Source organism: Oncorhynchus keta, chromosome 2 (genome assembly GCF_023373465.1).
Source record: "Oncorhynchus keta strain PuntledgeMale-10-30-2019 chromosome 2, Oket_V2, whole genome shotgun sequence".
NCBI lineage: Eukaryota > Metazoa > Chordata > Actinopteri > Salmoniformes > Salmonidae > Oncorhynchus > Oncorhynchus keta.
Window position 1 is genome coordinate 47,133,667 of NC_068422.1, and position 20,744 is coordinate 47,154,410.

Sequence of the window (20,744 nt, forward strand, 5' to 3'; positions counted from 1 at the left end):
ATAATGTTACTTACCCTACATTATGTGGCACAGTTTACATGGCCTACAGGGTAGTGGGTTTCATTCCCGGGACCACCCATCGTAGAATGTATGTATGCTTTGGATAAAAGCGTCTGCTAAATGGCATATATAAGTATATAAGTATATATATTATTAATGTCATATGCATACGTATATACTGTAATGTATATCATCGACTGCATCCTTATGTAATACATGTATCACTAGCCACTTTAACTATGCCACTTTGTGTACATACTCATCTTATATGTATATACTGTACTCGATACCATCTACTGTATCTTGCCTATGCTGCTCTGTACCATCACTCATTCATATATCCTTATGTACATATTCTTTATCCCCTTACACTGTGTATAAGACAGTAGTTTAGGAATTGTTAATTAGATTACTTGTTGGTTATTACTGCATTGTCGGAACTAGAAGCACAAGCATTCCGCTACACTCGCATTAACATCTGCTAACCATGTGTATGTGACAAATAAAATTTTATTTGATTTGAATTTGAATGCACAGCGATACCGTGACAAAAACCGGAGACTCATTTTCATGCCATTCATCTGCTGACATCACATGTTTCAGCATGACAATGCACGGCCCCACGTTGCAAGGAGCTGTACACAATTCCTGGAAGCTGAAAATGTCCCAGTTCTTCCATGGCCTGCATACTCACCAGACGTGTCTCCCGTTGACCATGTTTGGGATGCTCTGGATCAACCTGTACGACAGTGTGTTCCAGTTCTTGCCAATATCCAGCAAATTCGCACAGCCATTTAAAGAGGAGTGGGAAAACATTCCACAGGCCACAGTCAACAGCTTGATAACTCTATGCGAGGGAGATGTATTGTGCTGCAGGAGGCAAATGGTGATCACACCAGATACTTACTGGTTTTCTGATCCACGTCACTACCTTTTTTCCCCCCCCTTTTAAGTTATCTGTATTCCCAGTCATGTGAAATCCATAGATTAGGGCCTAATGACTGATTTCCCTACGAACTGTAACTCAGTAAAATCTTTGAAATGGTTGCACTTTAATATGACACATTAGCCATGATATTATTACTATTTTTTTATCTGTTATTTTACCAGTTAAGTTGACTGAGAACATGTTCTCATTTGCAGCAACGACCTGGGGAATAGTTACAGGGATGAATGAGCCAATTGTAAACTGGGGATTATTAGGTGACCATGATGGTTTGAGGGCCAGATTGGGAATTTAGCCAGGACACCGGGGTTAACACCCCTACGATAAGTGCCATGGGATCTTTAATGACCTCAGAGAGTCAGGACACGCGTTTAACTTCCCATCTGAAAGACGGCACCCTACACAGGGCAGTGTCCCCAATCATGCCATGGGGCATTGGGATATTTTATTTTACATTTTTTTTTTAGACCAGAGGAAAGAGTGCCTCCTACTGGCCCTTCAACACCACTTCCAGCAGCATCTGGTCTCCCATCCAGGGAATGACCAGGACCAACCCTGCTTAGCTTCAGAAGCAAACCAGCAGTGGTATGCAGGGTGGTATGCTGCTGGCAATTTAAATGGTGACACATTTTTACTGCTCCATAAGGTCGCGTGTGTCAATGCAATTGTTTTGATTCCTGTTTTGAATGTATTCTTACTTACTCTGTTAAATGCATAGTTTACACATTTCACCAAAAAAATGTAATTTTGAGAAACGGGAGGTATAGAAAAGGACTGGATTAACAGTCGAGCAGTACAGGACCTTTTTTTATTTCTAGATTATTTGACATTTATGTAGTTCTTTCCTTGAGCTGCTCTTGTTTATTATTGTGATGTATTATGCCATGTTTTGTGTGGACCACAGGAAGAATCGTTGCTGCTTTTGCAACTGCTAGTGGGGATTTTAATCAAATAACAAATTATACCAACCACTGTATGTCCAGGACACTGGTCTTATCGTCTAACACAGACAGGTCAGATGTACGACACGGTTTCCATGGCAATGGTATCGCTGAGCAACAGTGGACTGGACTGATCCCCGAGTGATCCACGGGCCTTCAGGAACAAATGGCCTCTTTTAATCAGGACATCCCTCCCCTGTTTGTCAGCACATGCCTCGTTGGCAACTAATTGTGAGATATGGACGTGTCCCGAGAAGCAGGGAAATTCTGTTAGCCACTAGCATCCAGCTATCCATAGGACTCTCTCTACAGCTTGACACTGTATGGGTATTTGGAGAATGGAGACGGCTATGACCTCAGTGTGTGTTGGTTGCAGCGCCACTCCAGTGGGAGTAATGATGCCTGTGTGTGTCATAAGGAAGGTAAATAAAATAAAAAAACGCCGATCCATGGTTCTAATGGCATTAGAGTCCGTCAGGGCGTGTCAGCCGTAGCAGGAGTGTGTTTGGTGGTCCCCGCGTGGCCCCTAACCGGTCTGATTGGGGTAATTGGTAGATCCGCTGGTCTCCGTGGCTGTCAGCTTTGTTGGTTAATAAGACCCAACAATGTGATCATCTCATTTCCGTCCTCACTTACACAGCACCTCACATGGGATAGGATGGCGGCTTTAGACAGTCCTCCAACCACACACACACACACCAGGTTAACGTAGGAGCCCATTTATTTCACTTCACAATGACTCTAAATGGCCTTTCAAAATCAGAGAGAGGAGGGGGACCAAAATAATCTAATAACACAATTACTGCTGGGCTTCATTCTGGAGTTAAGTGCATTTTTATTGTGTAACTTTTCTCTTTTCTCTTCTACTCTCTTAGCCTACAACCCTTTATTTTTTTTTATTATTCTTCAGCAAACGCTCCCTCCCTGCCACTTCTCATCTAATATCGCCATAATTGGGTTTGGTTCTACAAATCAAATTTCTCCAATTGGGTTATCGTGCCCTGAAATTGGAGAGGTCCCTTGGCCGGTATGGGCGGGGAGTTAATCTGCTTTTGTTAAGCCCCCTCGGTGGCAGTGCCGGCAACAGGGGCCACCGCACCAGTTAAAGCATTCGCCTGTCACTGTGGACACGCTCATAATTCACCCACCCCACCACACCCACCCTGCGCCCTCCCCAGACACACACACACCGCCATACCCTGATTCCCCTTGTGCAAATAATGACATTTTGAATCGAGCATTAACAGGCTTAATTACTTTAAAATTGTCATTTTAATTTACACTGATATAGTATTGATCACACAAGCAGAGATTAAGGCCCTCACTGGAGCGGATGATGTGGAATTAAACAGGGCCGGGTCCTCCTGGGGCCCGCCTGGCCTGTCCCGCCGCAGCCAGAAGAGGAATGATATTTCTTCGTAATGAACTGGCAGCATGCGCAGACATGAATCTCTGGCCCGCTGGAAAAGGAGGGAAATGATGGGGTTTGGGGAGCCATGGAGGGTTATTCATTCACTGCCATGCACCAATTCTCCTGTGATTCATCCGAGGGGGCCCGGTGCTTCGTGTTTGCCTGCCAAGGTCTGGCTGACCTTTCCGGGCTAAGTGTATATATATCCCCCTCCGTAGGGAGACGCCCAGGGCCAGGCAGGTGCCACGCCACGGCCGGGGGGTGTGGGGGGGAGGGAGCATCTTCAGGGAGCCATCAGCCTCTAATCCAAACATCCGCAACAGGGAAAGTGTCTGTCCGTGATCCCCCCTCTCATCCTCACTCATCAGCCCTGTCGGAAAACAGGACACTTCCCTGGTGGAATTGATCTGGGCTCTCCAGCCATGTGTCACGTACAGCTGGTTAATATCAGAGAGAAATCGTTACTTCAAATCCAAGCAATTTCTCTCCAGGACAAAAAAAGGTTTCTCTTCTAAACCGGCCTATTTTGGCGTAATTATAGCTGTGGAACTTACCGTATTGACACCTGTCTCTGAAGAAACGACTCAAACAATCTCTTCACACACAAGTGCATTTTAGGTCAAGGTAGCACTTAAACCTATAGATCTGACAGGAATGAAACCATAGTTGTCTGTAAATATATCAAGAAGGGCTGATATATTGCAACGGCGATCTCAGAAGCTGATCCCCCACGGTCTCGATATGTGTAGTCTTGCTCCAATAAAGCTGTCGATGTATGTTTTGTAAAACAACGATTATCTTAACATTTGTGTGCTTGAGAAACACAATCCTGAACTGAATAATATTCTCGTGTGACTGCGCGTGAACATTCTGTTTTGTTTTATGTATATTTACAATTAATTGAACTGGGGATGGGGGGGCAGCAAAGTCAAAACGTCCTTGAGCCAGCGTAGGTTCTCAACACAGTCCAAAAGCACCAAAGCAGATTGAAAAAGGTTGTGAAGGTCCCAGGCTCTCTGCTCATTGCATTACCAACACCTAGATGTCGTGGGGTGGAAGCCATTCCAGCGATGAGGCACTTGTTGTGTAACACCTTTTACCCCTGCCTGGCAAATCTCCCCATGCTGGATCCCCATGGATGTCTCCAATACACATAATGGACTTGGCAAGGCCTGGGGTGGCCCAGCATAGGCCTTCTACTCCACACTGTCATCCAATCACCCTATTCTTATGCTCTTGGATTGTTTAGTCACACAGCCGTCCATTTACATCAACCAATAACCAAACCGCCACACCACCTCACACACCACAGAGGCACCTCTCTCACCACAGAGGCACTTAAAAGAATTAGCAGGTATTGTGCGGCATATTTTAAACACAAAAAACCGACTGCGCTCTCCCTCACTCCCTCCCCTACTCCCTCTCTGCATATAGCAGTCCAGTCCTCTTACTTCTGTAGTCCTTCTTGGTGGTGCAGTCTCTTTCTGTTTTTTTGTCCTCTTTGTTGCCTCCTCTACTGGTTATATACTGTAGGTGTGTACCTCGCTCTCCTCTCTGACAATTATAGATCTATTTTATTTTAATTTTAATGGCGTGGTCTTCCTGGCTTTGTTGTGACACAGATGTGTGTTTATGGTTGATAAAATCACATCTGGCACTTGTGCCGCAATTGTACCTAGGCCCAATGTCTTTTACTCTACACTGAAATCGAATCGGTTCATTCTTGTCACACACACAGTTTCCTAATCTGATTTTGGATAATGTTTTGCGTCTCTGCTTCGGTGGTAGTAGTAGCGCATAAATAGACCAATTTGAACAAATTGAAACATCCACATGCTTGAAATGTGCAGTCGTATGCCCCCCCCATCTCGACACTTCAATACTATCTTTTAAAAACAAGATCAGCCTCATATGCTTTGCCCCTTGTGATTGTCAGAAGATGACTCACCCTAAATGGTTTTAGCCCTTAATTTTCTAACCGTATTGAAACATACATAGGATAATCAATTTGGAATGGCTCTTAGTGGGTGTTCAGGAAAATGAATAAACCCTTTGTCCCCTATTGGCATGGTCCATCAGATCCTCAAAGTGATTTAGATGCACCATCAAGAGCATATTGACTGGCTGCATCATATTGACTGGCTGGTATGGCAAATGCTCGGTATTCGACCGCAAGGCGCTACAGAGGGTACTGCGTACAGCCCCAGTACTTCACTGAGGCCGAGCTCCCTTCCATCCTGGACCTCTATACCAGGCGGTGTCAAAGGAGGAAGGGCCCCAAAAATTGTACGACTCCAGCCACCCAAGCCACAGACTGTTTTTCTTGCTTACCACATTGCAAGCGGAACCAACTGGACCCTGAACAACATCTACCCCCAGGCCATAAGACTTCTAAAGAAGTCTGCTCAGTAGCTTATCAAATGACCACCCGGACGACCTGCATTGAACCTTTTCTTTGCACCAACTCTCTTGCACAGACTCTGTACGCACACACTCACACATACTTACTTACACACTCATCACATATGCTGCTGCTGGTCACTTCGACCAATTTCTACAGTACATAGCTACCTCCATTACCTCGTACCCCTGCACATCGACTCGGTACTGGTACTCCCTGTATATAGCCATGTTATTTTCTACTCCCTATATATTCTATAGTCCTGTTATTTTTGACTCATTCTTTTTTATTCGTTATTCACTGTCACAATTTATTTAAATCTTTAACTCTGCATTGTTGGAAAAGTAAGTGAGCATTTTTTTTTTACTGTTAGTCTACACCTGTTGTCTATGAAGTATGTGACAAATAAAATGTGATTATTATTTTGATATATATTTTTATGGTCCATAAAAGAGGGGGTGGGTTTACTTCTCCTTCTGCGGGTCCAATAATGAGCCTTTTCTTCCTCGTTCCCAACCTTCTCCAATTGATTTTTGTCAGGAAAATGAATACAGTCTCCAAGGTGCTGGGGGTCAGAGGCAGAGCGCATCCCTGCAGAAGAGGGGCGGCGCTGGGTAGAAATGAACAGCGGTAGCCCTACCATGGGACCTCTGGAGCTCCCTGATGAGAGCTGCTATTGGCTTCCGAGGAGGGCGGCTGCCGCTGCTTTATGATCCATTGTCAGTTTTGTTTTTGTCGAACACCAAACATCGGGGAAGATATTGGATGTTCACCATGCCAGACCGTGTGATTCGCATCAAATAGGTCTGCCTGGGCAAAGTAGGGATTTTTACATGCGGTCGGGAATTGGTTGAAATGAATAATCTGGCTATAACGATGTAAAACTTGATTTGAACCCCTCGAGGACACAGTATTTGTCTTTTTATAAAGGCATAAAGTAACCGTAACCATATTTCTGTAAGTCAATTTCTCCCAAGTGAGGTTTAATCTCAGTCTTCCCTAGTCAGCAGGGCTGCTGCACACGTTCAAGCCCACAAAGGCATCCTGTGTGTGAGGCACTCCTCCGCTAATTACTAACTCATTAAAGAGCTGGCTAATTAGATTGGATGTAAATGCTCTTTTAAACAGATTCAACCTCCTTCATTTTAACGGCCTAATTGCACTTCTACGCTTTTTGCGGGGAACACCTTTCAAAGCCATCCCGTTGGGCCCTGAGATTGAGGGTTTCCACAGTGGTCGCGGAGCACGGCGGTCTCGTGTCCTGGAACCCTCAGCTGTATGCCTCACTTGTTCCTCTGTGGAAGATATATCTGTGGAACTCTGTGTGAACCGTGGCTTTAATGAATATATCACGCGCACAATTACAGGAGCGTTTTGTTTAGTATGTTCGTGACTTGGACGAGCTTTTGGGCCAAACGACGAGGAAATGCGGGAATCTTTAGAACGAGTCCAATCAACGCACATTTATATCCAGATGATTTGAAACGTGGCTTGTTGATTTTGAGTAGTTCTAAGGACATTCTGATCTTACTGAACAGAGCCTCTTTTTTTCCCCCCGGCCCTCTACTCTTCTCACATGACCTAATGATATACAGTGCTTCTCTGTCATTTGGAGAGCTTTGAAAGGAGCACACAGAGGGCCCAGGAGACAGCTTACAGGCTTACGTGGGCCCAAAAATCCTATTTTCCCTGGGTGTTGTATTTACAGGAGCACTGGTCCTCAGCTCACTTACATCTCAATGCTTCCTTTTAAGGGGGCTAGTAAAGGGTCTGCTTGATGCGGCGATTGTACGCATAAGAAAGGACATCTGAAAAGTCCCCCTCTGTTCCGGTTTTATATTTATTATTATTAAAAAAAGCCATCATTTCTGTTATCTGAGAGGCCGAGGCTCCCATTTACATTTGGCTTTTCATGCTGCAGCCATGTGCTCTTGGGTCGATGCACTGGAGTATAACTAAGCTAGCATGGAGGATATCCAACCATTTAAATAAAGCCCCGGGAATTTTACATAACACATCATCGGCAAGCATTGGTTTTTTACATAAAGACAAAGAGGCCACAAAGAAGGACCAGACCCGGGTGTTAGCCGAGCCAACCGACTGCGTGTGTTTTGCTGGGTCCTCTAAAGCTTCACGGTCCTTTGCTCACTGTTTGTGCTCTGAGAACGCCTCTGCCAGTACCAAGGAGAAAGCTGCTTATTTTTTTACCCTGAGAAATCATTTTTGTCTCTGCCCTCAAAACTGGAACCTGTCCTCCAACGTTTTTGTGCCCCTCGGCTGTCCCGGCTCGGAGAGGGACAAGACCTCATGTCCAAGGAGTTGACACACACGGCCTCCATATTAAAGTCCATGAATTGTCCTTTTGACGTGTCACCCTCAACCACCATATGAATGGTTTATGAAGAGTTGTGTCCGTATGGAAGGAGTAGGAGAGGTTGTTGATGCAGAGATATGGAGTACATTCTGATCAATCCCTCTCGGAGCGGACTGACGGATTCCGCAAAGATGCCCCAAACTAATATATTTAATTGTGGGCCCTGGCAGTAAAGCTGTATCTCATTGGACAGCCAAGGAGGCCACTTCGTCAATGCAAGGCCACATCCTGTAGCCACTGGCAGCATGGGACAGGGACAAAATCAAAGTTGCTGCCTATGGCCCCGTGCTGACTGACTGACCTGCCATCACGTCACTAATAATTTATTGACATGGAGAGCTGCCACTGTCAGTGGTTGCTCTGCCATGGTGATGTGGACGTGACTTAACCTACATATTGTTAAAAAGTGCAAGTGCAACATAGCTGAGTCATTGCAAACTTCCTCCCTCTGTTGAACACACTTAAAATTAGATTTGTTCCCTTCTCTGCCTGTATGATCCTAATCCAATTAGGAATAACACAAATGAACCAATAGGAATAGGCTAGATATTAAATCAGATAACAATCTAGATTGATGAACAGTCCATGACAACATTAGCGGCCTTCTCCCAAAGCTGAGGGAAAATCAATAGGCTCAAAGACCTTGCATTTGCATGAGCGTATAACCCCCCTAATGGGACTACAGTCTGATGAGAAAAAATTACAAGTTGAAATATTATTTTTGATTATTGGACATCCATAGCAAAATATGATTTACATTAATGAGAAGAAGGAAGTATATTAAAGGCATTTTATCCCCAGCTTCCATAACTATTGAATAATGGCCTTGGCAGCCATGCATGGGTTCGAACGCAAGAGAGGAGGAGGTAATGTCATATTAATTACTAATGGATGCCTCCATTGTTCAAGCTTTTTTTTAGGCCAATCCAATAACGCAGATAATATTCATCATCTGCGTATCTTAAAAAAAAATATATAATCTCGTTAGCCCCTTAACCGCATATTTACTTAAAGAAAGTGGTTATTCACCACACTGGCCTTTTTTAAATCACCGGTTTATTTGAAGATAGGTTTCAAAGGAAGATTAGATTTCGGAGAAAGACGTCCTTTCATGTCGCCGTACAGATGTCTGTCTGCTGCAGTTAGAAACTAGGACTTTGACCTCGTCTGGGCAACAGATATCGAGCAATTTCCTCGAAGCCATGTCATGTTGTCTGAGTTACTATGCTATTCAGTTTGTCACCAAATTAGTGTTGCATCCTGTTGTCATATAGCTATATAGGTTATGCGATCTTCTTAATTAGTATATACTCTGCTCTGTCGTGTCATGAATGATGTAGTGTTCACATTCTAGCGAGTGGTACAGCTGCTAAGGAGTTGTCTGGCCCTAGCAAACCTTTTTATAGCGCACTCTGCTACTTCATGGCCAGGTAAAATCATTTTAAAGGCCCCACATATCCTCAACATTAAGTTTAGTTCCCAACATTTGAATCCAAAACAGTATGATGCGAAAAGTACTGCACCGTTACAGGCTGTTCATGGCCCCACTCCAAAACAAGCCACATTGCCCGGCGCTACACGTTCTTAGCCAGCCCTTTTTAAATTTGAGGTGAATAACTCATCCCGGCTTGATCACTTACACATGCTTTGTGTATTTAGATGCTACAATACAAAACAAGAACTGCAATTGTAAGACTAAAGGGATTTGCACCGTAGCATAGCAGTTTAGAACTTGATTATGTCGTTGTTTTAACATTTTTAATAAAGTAGCTCAGCCAAATGTTTCCAGCTGCTGTCGAGCTTGGCTTGCACACTCCACAGCCATTAAGCAGGTCAGCGGCAGAACAGGCACCACAGGTGTAATTTTCATTCGCTTTGATGTCCTGATTTTATACCCTCGTTAAAATGTGCTGAAGTTGCAGCACAGTATTAGCAAATATGCAGTTGGAATATACAAACATGAATCATTCGTTCCTTTTTTAACGGGCTTCTGCTCCTGCACTGAAAATTGGGCTTCTTCTAAAACCAATTTATTGAGTGCAATTTGGAGATCTAATATTCTAATTGATATTTGTGTTGTAGGTAACTTGAATACCTTTTGGTATGCCTTGGGTTCAAGGATACAGCAAGGGGTTTCATAGAAAATGTCAATTCATTAAAATAGCTACGGATGTACTATCTTAATTTGAACATTTTCTCCCAGCAGGGAAAATAAACCTGCAGCAAGCGGTAATGTGAACTATTATGTGGATTATAATTAATGGACATTATTGTAGGAGTTGAGAGATTTTTCGTTAGGGTAAATCAAGTCTGACGTTTTAAGTTGAAATGAAACACTTTAGAAGCCTTTTTAACCTTGAATACACTGGAAGTTTGCATTTCCTAATTATCTGCGACATCAAATGAAGATGGTGTGTCACGTTTCAGGTATATCTTTAGCTCCCTGTGAATTCTTCTTTATTTCGCCGAATTAAAATGTATTAAAAGAACCTCCTTTGAAAATGGAACCTGCTATTATGTACTCTATATCGAACCTTTTTAATGCGGTTATTCAACTCTTCAATCTATATCACCCGAAGAAACCCAAGAAACCAGTGACATTATACAGAGCAAAATCCCAAGGCATTAGAAGGCCTCTTTTTAAAGTCTGAATCATATTAGGTAGAGACAACATATTCTGTTTTTTTGTTGAACGTCATTGCTGTGATGGTTTTATTGCTTTAGAGCCCCCCGGCGGGCAGGTTAGGGGAGCGACTGCTACGACTGATGAGCGTGGCAGGAAATTGGCAGATGGAAGCATCCATTTCAGCGCTAATTAGAGGGTCCACCAGCCCGAGGACTGACAAGGTTCAACTGGCCAATGTAGTGCCTGCCAGCTCCCATCCCTTGCGTTTTATAAAATGCTCTTTAATTCCCAGGCACAATATCATTAACTTTGGAAGTGGATGAACACAATGGACAAGCAATTGAATTAACTTCAACCATTGGATGTTGGAGGGGAGACTAAATGAAATGAATGCACAATATTTCCTAGGGAGGCAGCCAACCTTGGGATCGGGGCCTGATTGTTGGCAGGTCAGGCCGCTGCTGTGGGTTTGGCCCAATTACGTCCTTGTTTAGACCCATCCAGAATATTTTCTTCAAAAGAAAATAAAATCAGTGGATTTGGAGATCAATCATCTGTGCATGTCACTCCAATTTCCGGGTTGGATCTTAGAATAATGAGCAGGAGCTGCTTTCTGCTTTCCAGAAGTTACCAAATCAAATCAAATTTATTTATATAGCCCTTCGTACATCAGCTGATATCTCAAAGTGCTGTACAGAAACTCAGCCTAAAACCCCAAACAGCAAGCAATGCAGGTGTAGAAGCACGGTGGCTAGGAAAAACTCCCTAGAAAGGCCAAAACCTAGGAAGAAACCTAGAGAGGAACCAGGCTATGTGGGGTGGCCAGCTCAGTTCCCTTCAAAGCATAGGGGTCTAGACTCTTGCCTTATAAGAATGGCACCCTTGTATTTCTTTGCTAGATCCCCTGTGAGGTGTGTGTGCACGCACCACGTGCCCAATACCTATGGCACCACCGTCTTCTAACCCCCCCATTGACAAGGGCTCCTTGATCGATGGCTAAACATTCAGCCTGTTTTTCAAGTAAGAGGAAGTGACAGAATAACTTTTAATGAGAGTTTTGTCTGTGTATCCAGTCGGGCCTTCCGCCAGACGATGAATAATAGACACTGTGGCTCAATACTCTGAATACTCAATCAATTGGACTGTGAGTGGTGCTTCGCAAACACGTATGGCAGCGCCGGGTGTGGGGGGGGGGGTTAAAAGTACTAAAGCGGTCTCGATCTGTATTTCTCTGCTGAAAAGCAAGCCTTCTCTATTGACGCTTTCTCCTGCCCGGGGTGTTTTCATTGCAGAGGATGACAAACAGCTTGTTTGTGCAGTATTGGAGATTTGTGCAGAGCTTCCCCTCCACACAAGGCGCACAAGTAAGCCTGGTCCTTGAATATCAAGTGGTCTAGCTCTCTCATTGCGCCCTGTCTGGTCGGGATAAGCGTTGAAGTAACGCCATAGAATATATTGCTTGTTCAAAGTAGGACTTTACGTGTAAAAATGCAACACCAAGTCTTCATTATAGACATGATGCATTGAGTAACTATCGTTGTGGTGCAATCTTGTTTAATTTACAGTGTCTTTGGGGTGTTGGATAATGTAGTGTGAGGTTGGTTGAAGACTGTCTGCATGGCAACCAATGAGGGAATTGTGTACCCATTAGATTAGTCAGTATCCATGTTCAGGCACCTAGTGTATGAGCGACTGTGGCTTGCCTGTGCTTTGGATGCATGGCAACACCATTCCATCATGACAGCATATCTCACTGACCTTTTACATCTAAAGACTCTATTCATGTGTACGTGTTGCCGTTGTGCGTGCACGTGTATGTGCGGAAGCTACAGTTGAAGTCAGAAGTGTACATGCACTTAGGTTGGAGTCATTAAAACTCGTTTTTTCAACCACTCCACAAATTTCTTGTTAACAAAATATTGTTTTGGCAAGTTGGTTAGGACATCTACTTTGTGCACAGTGACACCGTGCTTCTACACCTGCATTACTTGCTGTTTGGGGTTTTAGGCTGGGTTTCTGTACAGCACTTTGAGATATCAGCTGATGTACAAAGGGCTATATAAATAAATTAGATTTGATTTGATGACACAAGTCATTTTTCCAACAATTGTTTACAGACAGATTATTTCACTTATAATTCACTGTATCACAATTCCAGTGCGTCAGAAGTTTACATACACTAAGTTGACTGTGCCTTGAAACAGCTTGGAAAATTCCCAAAAGAAGCTTCTGATAGGCTAATTGACATCATTTGAGTCAATTGGAGATGTACCTGCGGATGTATTTCAAGGACACCCTTCACACTCAGTGCCTCTTTGCTTGAAATCATGGGGAAATCAAAAGAAATCAGCCAAGACCTCAGAAAAATACATTGTAGACCTTAAAGTCTGGTTCATCCTTGGGAGCAATTTCCAAACGCCTGAAGGTACCACGTACATCTGTACAAACAACAGTAAGCAAATATAAACACCATGTGACCACGCAGCCGTCAAACCGCTCAGGAAGGAGACGCGTTCTTCCAAAGTTGTGACAAAATGGTTTAAGGACAACAAATTCAAGGTATTGAAGTGGCCATCACAAAGCCCTGACCTCAATCCTATAGAGAATTTGTGGGCAGAACTGAAAAAGTGTGTGCGAGCAAGGAGGCCTACAAACCTGACTCAGTTACACCAACTCTATCAGGAGGAAATTCACCCAACTTATTGTTGGCCAAAATTCACCCAACTTATTGTGGGAAGCTTGTGGAAGGCTACCCGAAATGTTTGACCCAGGCTAAACAATTTAAAGGCAATGCTACCAAATACTAATTAAGTGTATGTAAACTTCTGACCCACTGGGATGTGATGAAGTGATGATGAATAGAGTGGTGATCCTAACTGACCTAAGACAGGGAATTGTTACTAGGATTAAATGTCAGGAATTGTGAAAAACTGAGTTTAAATGTACTTGGCTAAGGTGTATGTAAACTTCCGACTTCAACTGTATATGATGTGAGTGTGTGTGTATTCACGTGACTTGACAGATGAGGGGACTCCAGGGATTTATTTGCGAGGAGACTGGATTCAGGAGCTGAATAGCCCATTTGCACATTTCATTTGGCCCTGCCTGGACCGAGAGGAAAAATAAAATGTAATAGAAACCCCATGGAGATAAGCCATCCTTAGCTCCCAGAGCAGGTACACTACAACCATCCACTGCCATAGATAACACTGGTCCCATTTTAACTGTCCCTCTGATGGTAGTGAGCACTATCCATGCTGTCCCTGTTTGGAACTCTCCTCATCTGTCTTACTTTATAACGGGCTCCTGAAATAGTTGTGTGTGTGTGTGTGTGTGTGTGTGTGTGTGTGTGTGTGTGTGTGTGTGTGTGTGTGTGTGTGTGTGTGTGTGTGTGTGTGTGTGTGTGTGTGTGTGTGTGTGTGTGTGTGTGTGTGTCTCTCTCTCTCTGTCACTGTCTCAAAATGCTCCTCAGGATATTCAGTGCATTGCATCGCTGGTGGCTTGAGGATAGTATGGTATTTGCCCCCCAGAAGTGCACAGTGACACTGGTGACACGGGAGTGTGTTGAGGCTACTCTCTTGGGACAGACTGTGCTCCTCAGGGCGGAATGGAGAAAAATTATTACTTTTATGTTTGCTTTATGGCTCATTTTTCACATTAAATGCAGAAAATCCATTAGAGGTCACTGATTCCGTACTACTTTTCATCGACTATAACTAATTTCTGCAGCACAGTATCGATATAGCACTCAGTGAAACAGACTATGCAGGCTTCTGGATCTCTCAACTCTCCAGCCCTTATCTACTGGGGTTTTTGGAAATGTCAACTGTCTGTGTACTGCGCTCTCGCTCTCTTTCTCTCTGTCATACACACAGGGCCGTGACAACATATGTGACCGACCGGCTCCATTTAGTCTTATGTAGCAAGTTGTTTACATTGGATAAAAGTAGAGACTCCGAGATTTGAAAATTGTGTATCATACACTATAGTTGAGGAACAAAGGGAAAGTAATTCTGCTTTAACTGGTGTGCGTGCGTGCGTGCGTGCGTGCGTGCGTGCGTGCGTGCGTGCGTGCGTGTATATATATTACACACCAACTCATTCCAGGGTTTCTCTTGATTTTTAAAAACTATTTTCTACATTGTAGAATAATAGTGTCGACATCAAAACTATGAAATAACACATATGGAATCATGTAGTAACCAAAAAAAGTGTTAAACAAATCACCCTTTGCCTTGATGACAGCTTGGCATTCTCTTTTATTTAATATTCTGAAATACTCCCCAGTCCTTAATGATTGCAATCACACCCATAAACATTATGCAGCCACCACTATGCTTGGAAATATGGAGAGTGGTACTCAGTAATGTGTTGTATTGGATTTGCCCCAAACATAACACTTTGTATTCAGGACAAAAAGTTAATTGCTTTGCCACATTTTTTACAGTATTACTTTTGTGCCTTATTGCAAGCAGGATATATATTTTGGAGATATTTTATTCTGTAAAGGTTTTCCTTTTCACTCTGTCAATTAGGTTAGTATTGTGGAGTAACTTCAATGTTATCCATCCTCAGTTTCTCCTATCACAGCCATTAAACTCTGTAACTGTTTTAAAGTCACCATTGGCCTCATTGTGAAATCCCTGAGTGGTTTCCTTCCTCTCCGGCAACTGGATTAGGAAGGACACCTGTTTCTTTGTAGTGACTGGGTGTATTGATACACCATCCAAAGTAGAATAACTTCACCATGCTCAAAGGGATATTCAAAAGGATAGCAAAACATTCACTACTAAATTCTCATAACTTTGCTTTACAGAGAGGAGGCTACTGAGATAGCCTCACCGCTGTGCGCCACATCACTGTCTGAGGTAGGCTGCAATGTATGCAGGAGGAAGCAGAGGAGAGAGAGAATGAAAGCAGAGAGAGAGGCTAGTACAGTGGTTCCCAAACTTGTGGTTAGGCCCCATGTGCGGTCCCCTGAGAAAGTCAGCACTAATCTTATCAAACACGTTAGGAACTTAGAAAAAAGGTATGTTTCAATATGAACATTTCCACGTCCTATCTTCCCTATAGGCCTACATTTAAATGCAATCAAAATACAAATAATAAAATGTCATATGTTTTCATTTATATCGATGGTTGTTCGTCTCATCTCAATCGCCCACTGGAGTCTTAATGGGCCATGTGTTTGTATATTGACTGAGGTGAATTAACCTAAAACCGCCAAGGTGATAATGGCTGGGGTCATTTTTGTTCATTTTTGCTGTTCTTCAAATTAGTATATACATTTTTTTAAATTGAATAGAAATGCAGTAAATAAGCTTCGACCTCACTAAAACCCTGATTATGTCCCTGCACACACATACACACACACACACACACACCGCTTCCGTTGTGTAAGTGTGCTTATCTAGTCACAGCGGTGTGGCCTATACGACTCCCGGTAAGAGAGAGCATTGCCAGTTTGGGCAATAAAACCTGCCTTTTATGGAGCGGTCATTGTCTTTCTGTCTACAATTATGGCGATTACTCTTTTCTCCGAGCTCCCCCTGGCCCTCGCCAGTCACACTTAGAGTACATTTTACTAATGGAAAATTAAGTAGCGGTCGTGACAGTGGGGTTTATAAATATGTAAAATATACTTTTAATTATTTCAAGTGAATCTGGCAGCTAATCAATGAAGTGGGACGTGACAAACGTACGCTTGACACAGGCCATTGTAAAGCCACTGGTAAAAAGATAAGCATATCCTGTCGGCGCAGTCAGTCTCTAATTAATATTTTCAGCCTGTCATGTCCAGAGACAAATGGATTAATTGCAGCCCACTAATAATAGGTTCTTCATGAAGAGTGCCTGAGGCTGGGGGGAGCATTAAACCAGCCTGTCGGTGTTTTCAACCCTGATGCCAAATAAATATTTATTAGGCTAGAGGTTAAGTAGATTTTTCGTGATTACACAGATAGCCACTTAGGCACAATTGTTTATCATTTATTTGAAGTTTGATTCATTGCGATTTGTTTAAAGTCATCGTATCAATTCTATTTTCCCGGGACCACCCATACGTAGAATGTATGCACACATGACTGTAAGTCGCTTTGGATAAAAGCGTCTGCTAAATTATTATTATTTATTATTATTTTGGACGGTCGCATTCGCTGAGTTTTGTGGAGTGATCGATGTCCACTGAGCATTTATGAGTGTGCAGCAACCCATGGCTGCAACTAGTTGGCCTATGAGTTATTATGTTGCGTAGGCCCATACCTGTGCAGTAAACAAGCAAATCCAGTCCTTTTTCGATTCCATTTTGATTCTCTGTTGACGATAGGCTAGACTACATAATGTTATAATGTTTGCATATTTGAACATAAATCGGGTGGTTTAGAAATTGTAAGAATTTTACTGAGTTTAATTGAGTGGAAGTCATATATTTTAGACTATACTTTTTCTGTTTTAGCTTAACTACTAGGGTGGTGTGGAATCCAGGTCATACCGTTTCTGTACCATACCGGGATATACGCTATTACCTCATGTGCACACAAGGGCCGCTATTTCAAAAATATATGTACAGTGGGGCAAAAAAGTATTTAGTCAGCCACCAATTGTGCAAGTTCTCCCTCTTAAAAAGATGAGAGAGGCCTGTAATTTTCATCATAGGTACACTTCAACTATGACAGACAAAATGAGAAAAATAATCCAGAAAATCACATTGTAGGATTTTTTAATGAATTTATTTGCAAATTATGGTGGAAAATAAGTATTTGGTCACCTACAAACAAGCAAGATTTCTGGCTCTCACAGACCTGTAACTTCTTCTTTAAGAGGCTCCTCTGTCCTCCACTTGTTACCTGTATTAATGGCACCTGTTTGAACTTGTTATCAGTAGAAAAGACACCTGTCCACAACCTCAAACAGTCACACTCCCAAACTCCACAATGGCCAAGACCAAAGAGCTGTCAAAGGACACCAGAAACAAAATTGTAGACCTGCACCGGGCTGGGAAGACTGAATCTGCAATAGGTAAGCAGCTTGGTTTGAAGAAATCAACTGTGGGAGCAATTATTAGGAAATGGAAGACATACAAGACCACTGATAATCTCCCTCGATCTGGGGGTCCATGCAAGATCTCACCCCGTGGGGTCAAAATGATCACAAGAACGGTGAGCAAAAATCTCAGAACCACACGGGGGGCCTAGTGAATGACCTGCAGAGAGCTGGGACCAAAGTAACAAAGCCTACCATCAGTAACACATTACGCCGCCAGGGACTCAAATCCTGCAGTGCCAGACGTGTCCCCCTGCTTAAGCCAGTACATGTCCAGGCCCGTCTGAAGTTTGCTAGAGAGCATTTGGATGATCCAGAAGAAGATTGGGAGAATGTCATATGGTCAGATGAAACCAAAATATAACTTTTTGGTAAAAACTCAACTCGTTGTGTTTGGAGGACAAAGAATGCTGAGTTGCATCCAAAGAAAACTATACCTACTGTGAAGCATGGGGGTGGAAACATCATGCTTTGGGGCTGTTTTTCTGCAAAGGGACCAGGACGACTGATCCGTGTAAAGGAACGAATGATGTTTGAGTGAAAACCCCCTTCCATCAGCAAGGGCATTGAAGATGAAACGTGGCTGGGTCTTTCAGCATGACAATGATCACAAACACACCGCCCGGGCAACAAAGGAGTGGCTTCGTAAGAAGCATTTCAAGGTCCTGGAGTGGCCTAGCCAGTCTCCAGATCTCAACCCCATAGAAAATCTTTGGAGGGAGTTGAACGTCCATGTTGCCCAGCAACAGCCCCAAAACATCACTGTTCTAGAGGAGATCTGCATGGAGGAATGGGCCAAAATAGCAGCAACAGTGTGTGAAAACCTTGTGAAGACTTACAGAAAACGTTTGACCTCTGTCATTGCCAACAAAGGGTATATAACAAAGTAGTGAGAAACTTTTGTTATTGACCAAATACTTATTTTCCACCATATAATTTGCAAATAAATAAATTAAAAATCCTACAATGTGATTTTCTGGATTTTTTTGCTCATTTTGTCTGTCATAGTTGAAGTGTACCTTTGATGAAAATTACAGGCCTCTCTCGCCTTTTTAAATGGGAGAACTTGCACAATTGGTGGCTGACTAAATACTTTTTTTCTCCACTGTATATGTTGACGCACGAAACAATTTAGGTACAGGGATCTTCCTCCAGGAGGGGATTGAATTTCTCTGCTGTAAGCAAGAAGCTTGATCTGGACATCTAGCCACAGTTTGCAAGCTAGGAAACCAAATGCATAGCTGGACTCGTTCGCTGGATATAATTGATTTGACACATCTTATAGTTATACTTAACTTATAGAGTTGTAAGCAGTGACGGGGGTGACGCCAACACCCCTAAAATGTAATAAAACATACGGTATATCGCCCGAGCCTATTTATTACTATTTATTCTGGATCGATACCAAATAAAAAATAAGCAGCAGCAACAACAAAAACAATAACAGAAGTATCATTTTGACTTATATAATAATAATAATATATGCCATTTAGCAGACGCTTTTATCCAAAGCGACTTACAGTCATGTGTGCATACATTCTACGTATGGGTGGTCCCGGGAATCGAACCCACTACCCTGGCGTTACAAGCGCCATGCTCTACCAACTGAGCTACAGACTTCTAGCACAGTTTCTCCCCTCATGTCCCCCCCTCTCTCTCTCTCTCTCACTCTGTCAGTGGCAGTTTGAGGTGAAAAATAACAAAGAAAAGTGAAGACAAATAAACGGGGCCCGTCATGGAAGTCGTCATGCTGCTGTGGAGAAAGTTGACCTCGAGTCCACCCGCTTTTCCTCCATCCCTCACTTTTCTGTCCTTCAGGAAAAGGAGGGAGGAAGATGGAAGGAGCAGCGGTGGGCCTGGGTCACCAGCCACTGTTCTCGTCAGTTAAATGTGCGACAGTGTTTTCCGTTGGATGAACCTCCGTGTCAAGGAGATGGGCAGGACCTCATGTTTGTGCTTTTGACAAATCAGCCTATGTTTAATCTCAAGATGTCCCGGCGCTCATAAATAATGCAGGGCCGGCCCGGCGAGCCCCCAAACCCCCCTGCCAGAGAGGGCGTCTGCTCCACCCCTCAAAGGACAACGGCACAAAATCGGACTATCCTGGCTCTCTCTCTCCCGCTGGTGTCCGTCTTCTCTCCTCTAGGGGGACGTATGTCTCTCTCTTTCCCTCTCTCTCTCTCTGCATCTCATGCGCCCTTCCTTGTCCCACCACTACCCAGTCCTCTACCTGCACATGACTTAACTGGTCTACTGCAGTGTTTTGGGAGTTTCTCCCTCTGTTGCGCTCTCTCAGACACACACACACACACACACACTCTCGCTCTCACACGTTTGTGTTGTCATTCAGCCTCTCTCCTTCTCTCCCTTAATATCTCTTTCTAACCTCTCTTTTCCTCTCTGTGCTTTGTGTGCTGCAATGTAGGAAGAGAAAGGAGGGTTGTGGGCAGCAGGAACAATGACTAAATAACCCTCAAGCAAGGGCCGAGGGCTCACTATCTCAAAGACCCAGAGGACCAAGAGCAGTCTTTTCCTCTACTGCATGGATGTGAAGAGGACAGTAAAAAGCACGGAGAAAGCATGTCGTGGTGTAGTGGACTGTGAACTGCATCAAATCCCCTGCCATTGTATTTTTCCCCCCTCAGCGAGTTTGTTTGGGTTGTCTACAGACTGGGGAAGCTTTTGTGTTTTGATTGTTCTTTTCAGAAATGACGATTTTAATCCTATTGAAGTAGGTCTTTGGATGTTCCAAAGTCCATCTGAATGTGTCCTTTGATCAACTGGAATGATTTATTCTTCACATCAGGAGGACTTGTACCAAGTGTAGGGTCTGAGGACTCTGTATTGAATGCACTGCACTGTGCTGATAGTTCCCTACACTGATAGTATACAACACACTACTTATATTGCATGTATATTCCATTGACGGGATTTTCATTCGATATCTGCTGTGGGGAATAGTGGCGTGATCTGTTGCCTGGGATGGTTAGTGTTATACCTTGTT

The 20,744-nt window shown here is 43.3% G+C and overlaps 1 protein-coding gene across 3 annotated transcripts in view; it reads left to right on the top strand.

Annotated features, from left to right (window-relative positions):
* Positions 1-20,744, top strand: part of LOC118401457 (inositol polyphosphate-5-phosphatase A) — a 189,721-nt gene that overhangs the window by 97,495 nt on the left and 71,482 nt on the right. The gene's annotated exons all lie outside the window — the stretch shown is intronic.